Source organism: Salmo salar, unplaced genomic scaffold (genome assembly GCF_965601325.2).
Source record: "Salmo salar unplaced genomic scaffold, fSalSal1 ptg001042l, whole genome shotgun sequence".
NCBI classification, from domain to species: Eukaryota; Metazoa; Chordata; class Actinopteri; order Salmoniformes; family Salmonidae; genus Salmo; species Salmo salar.
The window spans coordinates 150,347-158,749 of record NW_027675600.1 but is presented as its reverse complement, the minus strand read 5'-3'; the positions used below and the strand labels follow the sequence as shown (position 1 = coordinate 158,749).

General features: G+C 39.0%; 1 non-coding gene across 1 annotated transcript; it reads right to left on the bottom strand.

The window, feature by feature from the left end:
* Positions 1-1,754: 1,754 nt before the first annotated feature.
* trnas-uga (transfer RNA serine (anticodon UGA)) lies at positions 1,755-1,827 on the bottom strand. The gene has a single exon. It is a non-coding gene; the product is annotated as a tRNA-Ser (tRNA).
* Between the last annotated feature and the right edge of the window lie 6,576 nt (positions 1,828-8,403).

The following is an 8,403-nucleotide window of genomic DNA, read 5'->3' as shown; positions in this document are numbered from 1 at the left end:
ATAAGGTCTGTCCTCTCTAGTGGAATAAGGTCTGTCCTCTCAGGTCGTTGGCCTGGGGTAGGATCAGATAGGGTTAAAGTAGTGGAATAAGGTCTGTCCTCTAGTGGAATAAGGTCTGTCCTCTAGTGGAATAAGGTCTGTCCTCTAGTGGAATAAGGTCTGTCCTCTATTGGAATAAGGGCTGTCCTCTCTAGTGGAATAAGGTCTGTCCTCTCAGGTCGTTGGCCTGGGGTAGGATCAGATAGGGTTAAAATAGTGGAATAAGGTCTGTCCTCTAGTGGAATAAGGTCTGTCCTCTAGTGGAATAAGGTCTGTCCTCTAGTGGAATAAGGTCTGTCCTCTAGTGGAATAAGGTCTGTCCTCTAGTGGAATAAGGTCTGTCCTCTCTAGTGTAATAATGTCTGTCCTCTCTAGTGGAATATGGTCCATCCACTAGTGGAATAAGGTCTGTCCTTTCTAGTGGAATAAGGTCTGTCCTCTCTAGTGGAATAAGGTCCGTCCACTAGTGGAATAAGGTCCGTCCACTAGTGGAATAAGGTCTGTCCTCTCTAGTGGAATAAGGTCTGTCCTCTCAGGTCGTTGGCCTGGGGTAGGATCAGATAGGGTTAAAGTAGTGGAATAAGGTCTGTCCTCTATTGAAATACGGTATGTCCTCTCAGGTCGATGGCCTGGGGTAGGATCAGATAGGGTTAAAGTAGTGGAATAAGGTGGTGGGTTTTAATGAGGGTTAGTTGGTACCATCACGGCCACCTAATCATCCCCAGCTTCCAATTGGCTCATTCATTCCCCTCCTCCTCTCCCCTGTAACTATTCCCCAGGTCGTTGCTGTAAACGAGAACGTGTTCTCAGTCAACTTACCTGGTAAAATAAGGGTTAATTAAACCATTTAAATATATATTCTATTTTTTCCCGTTTCCCCCTTTGTCCTTCACAACGTTGAATGGATTTATACTATAGTTCAGTTGGTGGCGGTAATGCAGCATATTGGATGCCAACCGCCGTTAAAGTCCACCGAAGAAGAAGAACTTCCTGCTTGTTCTGCTCTGAGAGGAAGAGACGAAGCTGGACTCAAAACCTGTCTTCTCCAGTAGGGGGCGTTTTGTATGGAGATCAATGAGAGAGTGTCGAATTTGGTTAACAAAAAAAAAAAATGTAATGGATTATTTGCTACGTGTGGCTCGTTTAACCGAATAGACGTTTCGTAATGATTAGGTTGCTACGCGCGTATTGATAGAAGTAGGACACGTGACATCCCGGTAACTTTGAGTTAAAAAAAAAAAAACCCACTTGATATGGAAGTTGTGTCTGCTCGTCACTAGTTACCACAGCCACTAAGTCACCGGTCAAGATAATGGATCGTATGACGTCTACTTCCCAAGCGGTCCCACGAGCCTCGCAATGAATCGCATCTGGGTTTAGAAACGGATCTAAAAAAATAATGCAAAGGTCTGGGGGTTACAAAACACTGTGAAGCGCAAAGCCTTATTTTTATTTGCTAAACAATACAGATTTTTTTATACAATTCATTTTAAGAGACACTCAATTTCTGCTGATTCCAACTTCTGGAAGTCCCATGGCTATGCCCGCTCCGCTGGGGTCATTACAATGAGAAATACCTGTGGTGGTAATATTCTACACTCGGACTGTGACCCATTTTACATTTTAGTCATTTTAGCAGACGCTCTTATCCAGAGCGACTTACAGTAGTGAATGCATACATTTCATACATTTTTTTTTTTCTTCTTCTCGTACTGGTCCCCCCGTGGGAATCGAACCCACAACCCTGGTGTTTCAAACACCATGCTCTACCAACTGAGCCACACGGGACTGTAGACCCCACTTGGTTACTTTATTTATCTTGTGATTCCGTTACAACGACATTTTCCTCTTTACTGTAAACTTCTAAGGGGTACAACACCAAACATGAGAAGGATGAGTTGCTTGAAGTCTGTAGAGAAACGTATACTTCATTGGTTATCTAAAGTTCCCAATTCGTTATTATTGATAGGAGGGGACTTTAACATTACTATAGATAATTCATCTGATAGATGGCCAGGTAAGCCAGCCAATCAGAATTTGGGTTCAATACTTTTTTTTATGGAAAAGTTTGATCTTACTGATATATGGAGAGGGAGGTTTCCGGGCAACAGATCATTCGCTTGGAGTAACAAAACACGTTCCAGACGTAGTAACGACTACAGGATATTAGCCTTACTACTTGCACAAATAATTAAAGAAGTCCTGGATGCAATCATTGATGAAACACAGTCTGGCTTTATGAGGAACAGACATACTTCTAACAATATCAGACTAGTACTAGACTTGACTACTCAGACCTGATAACAGAGGATAGCTGCGTATTATTTTTATTGACTACTCAGACCTGATAACAGAGGATAGCTGCGTATTATTTGTATTGACTACTCAGACCTGATAACAGAGGATAGCTGCGTATTATTTGTATTGACTACTCAGACCTGATAACAGAGGATAGCTGCGTATTATTTGTATTGACTACTCAGACCTGATAACAGAGGATAGCTGCGTATTATTTGTATTGACTACTCAGACCTGATAACAGAGGATAGCTGCGTATTATTTTTATTGACTACTCAGACCTGATAACAGAGGATAGCTGCGTATTATTTGTATTGACTACTCAGACCTGATAACAGAGGATAGCTGCGTATTATTTGTATTGACTACTCAGACCTGATAACAGAGGATAGCTGCGTATTATTTGTATTGACTACTCAGACCTGATAACAGAGGATAGCTGCGTATTATTTGTATTGACTACTCAGACCTGATAACAGAGGATAGCTGCGTATTATTTGTATTGACTACTCAGACCTGATAACAGAGGATAGCTGCGTATTATTTTTATTGACTACTCAGACCTGATAACAGAGGATAGCTGCGTATTATTTGTATTGACTACTCAGACCTGATAACAGAGGATAGCTGCGTATTATTTGTATTGACTACTCAGACCTGATAACAGAGGATAGCTGCGTATTATTTTTATTGACTACTCAGACCTGATAACAGAGGATAGCTGCGTATTATTTGTATTGACTACTCAGACCTGATAACAGAGGATAGCTGCGTATTATTTGTATTGACTACTCAGACCTGATAACAGAGGATAGCTGCGTATTATTTGTATTGACTACTCAGACCTGATAACAGAGGATAGCTGCGTATTATTTTTGTTGACTACTCAGACCTGATAACAGAGGATAGCTGCGTATTATTTGTATTGACTACTCAGACCTGATAACAGAGGATAGCTGCGTATTATTTGTATTGACTACTCAGACCTGATAACAGAGGATAGCTGCGTATTATTTGTATTGACTACTCAGACCTGATAACAGAGGATAGCTGCGTATTATTTGTATTGACTACTCAGACCTGATAACAGAGGATAGCTGCGTATTATTTGTATTGACTACTCAGACCTGATAACAGAGGATAGCTGCGTATGATTTTTGTAAAGCATTTGACACAGTGGAGCATCACTTCCTCTTCCACTCCCTTGAGAAATTTGGCTTTGGGTATTTTTTTTCTGTAAGGCTATAAAAACTCTCTATACGAATGATAACAGCTCTATCAAACTGAAACATGACACCTCACCTAGATTTCAGTTAAAGAATAGGAATTAGACAAGGTTGTCCTCTCTCATTTGTATCTGTTTTTAATTAAATCACCCAACTTCTTACAAATGATTTTAAATAGTCCAGTACGAGGTATTTCCATAGCTGGTAAAGAAATTATTATAAGCTGACGATACTACACTTTCTCTGAAAGACACTAGTCAGATTACCGTTTCGTTCCATGTGATATTGTCATTTATTATGTCTTAACATTAATACATGTGAACTCAACAGCTGTCAAAGATTGTGTGACATGTTGTGGTATTCCAGTGAAAGAAGAACTTAGATATTTATCCATTACAAAGGATCAGAAGTCTAGAGGTTTACTACATTTTAACCATCTTATTATGAACACCCAGAAGAAGCTAAATCAACGGCCACAGAGGGACTTACCTTTTAAAAGGTAGAGTCCTAATAACCAAGGCTGAGAGCATCTCTAGACTAACATACGGCCCCTCTATCTTTTATATCTCGACGGGTAAAATAAGCAAGGAGATAGACCAGATGTTTTTGAACTTTCTGTGTAGAAACCGTGACCCGTTACGCTAGGAAAACTGTTGTAATGAAGACATGTGTCACGTTCCTCGTATTCTCCCTCATCGGAAGATATGTCGAAATCACTCGATGACCAATACGCAGCAGGTTGACTGTTCCACATCATATTTATTTTAGATGGAAACGACAAAACAAAATAAACACGCAGAGGAGAAAGGTGACAGTTTCACAGGTGAAACGAAACACAGTGCAAAATTACAATTACCCACAAAAATCAAACACAAACACACCCCACTATATGGGACTCTCAATCAAAGGCAGATAGACAACACCTGCCTTCAACTGAGAGTCCCAACCCCAATTAACCAAACAGACATACACTCACTAAACTCCACATAGAAATACCTAACCTAGAACCTACCCCAACACTCACAACCCCACTATACCATAACCAAACATAACTGCCACGTCCTGACCAAATATAATACAAAAAAACCTAAGTATATGGTCAGGACGTGACAACATGAGTATGGTGGGCTGGATTTTCTGGACTTTACACTACCTTAATACTTAATAATACTTTCTGAGATCCGTTGGATTAAAATAATTCCTAAGAAGACCCACTTCGATGTGGAACTGTATTCCTCATCACGTCTTCTCTACTTTCATTTGGCCTTAACTTTATGCTGGTTTTGTAAAATTATAATATTATCAAAGTTCTAGTGAAGCTCTCTGTTTTTTCATCAGCATGTCATGGTCCTTCATTTATAAAACACAGATTTTATATATGGAAGAATCGGGACATATTGTATAAAAAAAACACTTGTTTTGTTTTTTAGAATATTGGTTCTGAAATAATATCCTATTGGTAAATGCAGAGGGTCTTTTTCTTCATTAGAAGAAATTCTTATCACTTTGCAAGATCCCCCGTATCACCTAAAAATGTTGCAATTGTTTTAGATGCCATTCCCTCAGGTGTTGCTGTATTATTCAGGAACCTGACCCTGTTGAGACCCTCAGAACCTAAGATCAGAAGGAAAGATTCGTTTTTCTTTTGGTCCATTCAACAACAATAGAGCTGTAGGAGCCTTGTTTCAACAGGATGTTGTATCTACTATACCTCATGTCATGTTGGTCCATTCAACAACAATAGAGCTGTAGGAGCCTTGTTTCAACAGGATGTTGTATCTACTATACCTCATGTCATGTTGGTCCATTCAACAACAATAGAGCTGTAGGAGCCTTGTTTCAACAGGATGTTGTATTTACTATACCTCATGTCATGTTGGTCCATTCAACAACAATAGAGCTGTAGGAGCCTTGTTTCAACAGGATGTTGTATCTACTATACCTCATGCCATGTTGGTCCATTCAACAACAATAGAGCTGTAGGAACCTTGTTTCAACAGGATGTTGTATCTACTATACCTCATGTCATGTTGGTCCATTCAACAACAATAGAGCTGTAGGAGCCTTGTTTCAACAGGATGTTGTATCTACTATACCTCATGTCATGTTGGTCCATTCAACAACAATAGAGCTGTAGGAGCCTTGTTTCAACAGGATGTTGTATCTACTATACCTAATTTCATGTTGGGCCATTCAACAACAATAGAGCTGTAGGAGTCTTGTTTCAACAGGATGTTGCCTTGTTTCAACAGGATGTTGTATCTACCTTATATCAGGCCTTATTGAAACGGATTTATTGATAATATCTGTTGGAAACAAAGTTTGGATGTTGCCACACACATGCCTACTTGTTAACCTGTTGGGTCTAGGGGGCAGCATTTGCACGTCTGGATAAAAAAAATGTACCCGATTTAATCTGGTTACTAATCCTACCCAGTAACTAGAATATGCATATACTTATTATATATGGATAGAAAACACTCTAAAGTTTCCAAAACTGTTTGAATGGTGTCTGTGAGTATAACAGAACTCATTTGGCAGGCAAAACCCTGAGACATTTTCTGACAGGAAGTGGATACCTGATGTGTTGTATTGACTTTAAACCTATCCCATTGAAAAACACAGGGGTTTAGGAATATTTTGGCACTTCCTATTGCTTCCACTAGATGTCACCAGCCTTTACAAAGTGTTTTGAGTCTTCTGGAGGGAGATCTGACCGAACAAGAGCCATGGAACGATGATGGCCCATTAGACACCTTGCGCGCGAGTTCATCTTGGGTACCCTCGTTCCAATACGTTATAAAAGAGTATGCATTCGTCCACCTTGAATATTATTCATGTTCTGGTTAAAAAAGGCCCTAATGATTTATGCTATACAACGTTTGACATGTTTGAACGAACGGAAATATATTTTTTCCCCTCGTTCATGACGAGAAGTCCGGCTGGCTTACATCATGTGCTAACGAGACGGAGATTTTTGGACATAAATGATGAGCTTTTTTGAACAAAACTACATTCGTTATGGACCTGTGATACCTGGAAGTGACATCTGATGAAGAGAATCAAAGGTAATGGATTATTTACATAGTATTTTCGATTTTAGATCTCCCCAACATGACGTCTAGTCTGTATCGCAACGCGTATTTTTCTGGGCGCAGTGCTCAGATTATTGCAAAGTGTGATTTCCCAGTAAGGTTATTTTTAAATCTGGCAAGTTGATTGCGTTCAAGAGATGTAAATCTATAATTCTTTAAATGACAATATAATATTTTACCAATGTTTTCTAATTTTAATTATTTAATTTCTGACGCTGACTTGACTGCCGGTTATTGGAGGGAAACGATTTCCTCAACATCAATGCCATAGTAAAACGCTGTTTTTGGATATAAATATGAACTTGATAGAACTAAAAATGCATGCATTGTCTAACATAATGTCCTAGGAGTGTCATCTGATGGAGATTGTAAAAGGTTAGTGCATCATTTTAGCTGGTTTTATGGTTTTGGTGACCCTGTCTTTGACTTGACAAAACATTACACACAACTCTTGTAAATGTACTGTCCTAACATACTCTAAATTTATGCTTTCGCCGTAAAACCTTTTTGAAATCGTAAAACGTGGTTAGATTAAGGAGATGTTTATCTTTCAAATGGTGTAACATAGTTGTATTTTTGAAAAATTTGAATTTTGACATTTATTTGGATTCAAATTTGCCGCTCTTGAAATGCACCTGCTGTTGATGGAGTGCACCACGGGTGGCACGCTAGCGTCCCACCTAGCCCCAAGAGGTTTTAACAAAATTTTGGAAGTTTCTTTTAAAATTATTCATAAATATTTTAAACCTCTTACATCTAGACGTTCCGCTAGCGGAACACCGCTCCAATATCCAATGATAGGGCGTGGCGCGAAATACAAACTCCTCGAAAATCCGAAAACTTCAATTTTTCAAACATATGACTATTTTACAGCATTTTAAAGACAAGACTCTCCTTTATCTAACCACACTGTCCGATTTCAAAAAGGCTTTACAACGAAAGCAAAACATTAGATTATGTCAGGAGAGTACCCAGACAGAAATAATCAGACACCCATTTTTCAAGCTAGCATATAATGTCACAAAAAACAAAACCACAGCTAAATGCAGCACTAACCTTTGATGATCTTCATCAGATGACAACCCTAGGACATTATGTTATACAATACATGCATGTTTTGTTCAATCAAGTTCATATTTATATCAAAAACCAGCTTTTTACATTAGCATGTGACGTTCAGAACTAGCATTCCCACCGAACACTTCCGGTGAATTTACTAAATTACTCACGATAAACGTTCACAAAAAACACAACAATTATTTTAAGAATTATAGATACAGAACTCCTTTATGCACTCGCTATGTCCGATTTTAAAATAGCTTTTCGGTGAAAGCACATTTTGCAATATTCTGAGTAGATAGCTCGCCATCACGGGCTAGCTATTTTGACACCCACCAAGTTTGGTACTCATCAAACTCTGATTTACTATAAGAAAAATTGGATTACCTTTGCTGTTCTTCGTCAGAATGCACTCCCAGGACTTCTACTTCAACAACAAATGTTGGTTTGGTTCCAAATAATCCATAGTTATATCCAAATAGCGGCGTTTTGTTAGTGCGTTCAAGACACTATCCGAAGGGTAACGAAGGGTGACGCGCGGACGCGTATCGTGACAAAAATTGTCAAAATATTCCATTACCGTACTTCGAAGCATGTCAAACGCTGTTTAAAATCAATTTTTATGCGATTTTTCTCGTAAAATAGCGATAATATTCCGACCGGGAGTCGTTGTTTTCGTTCAAAGA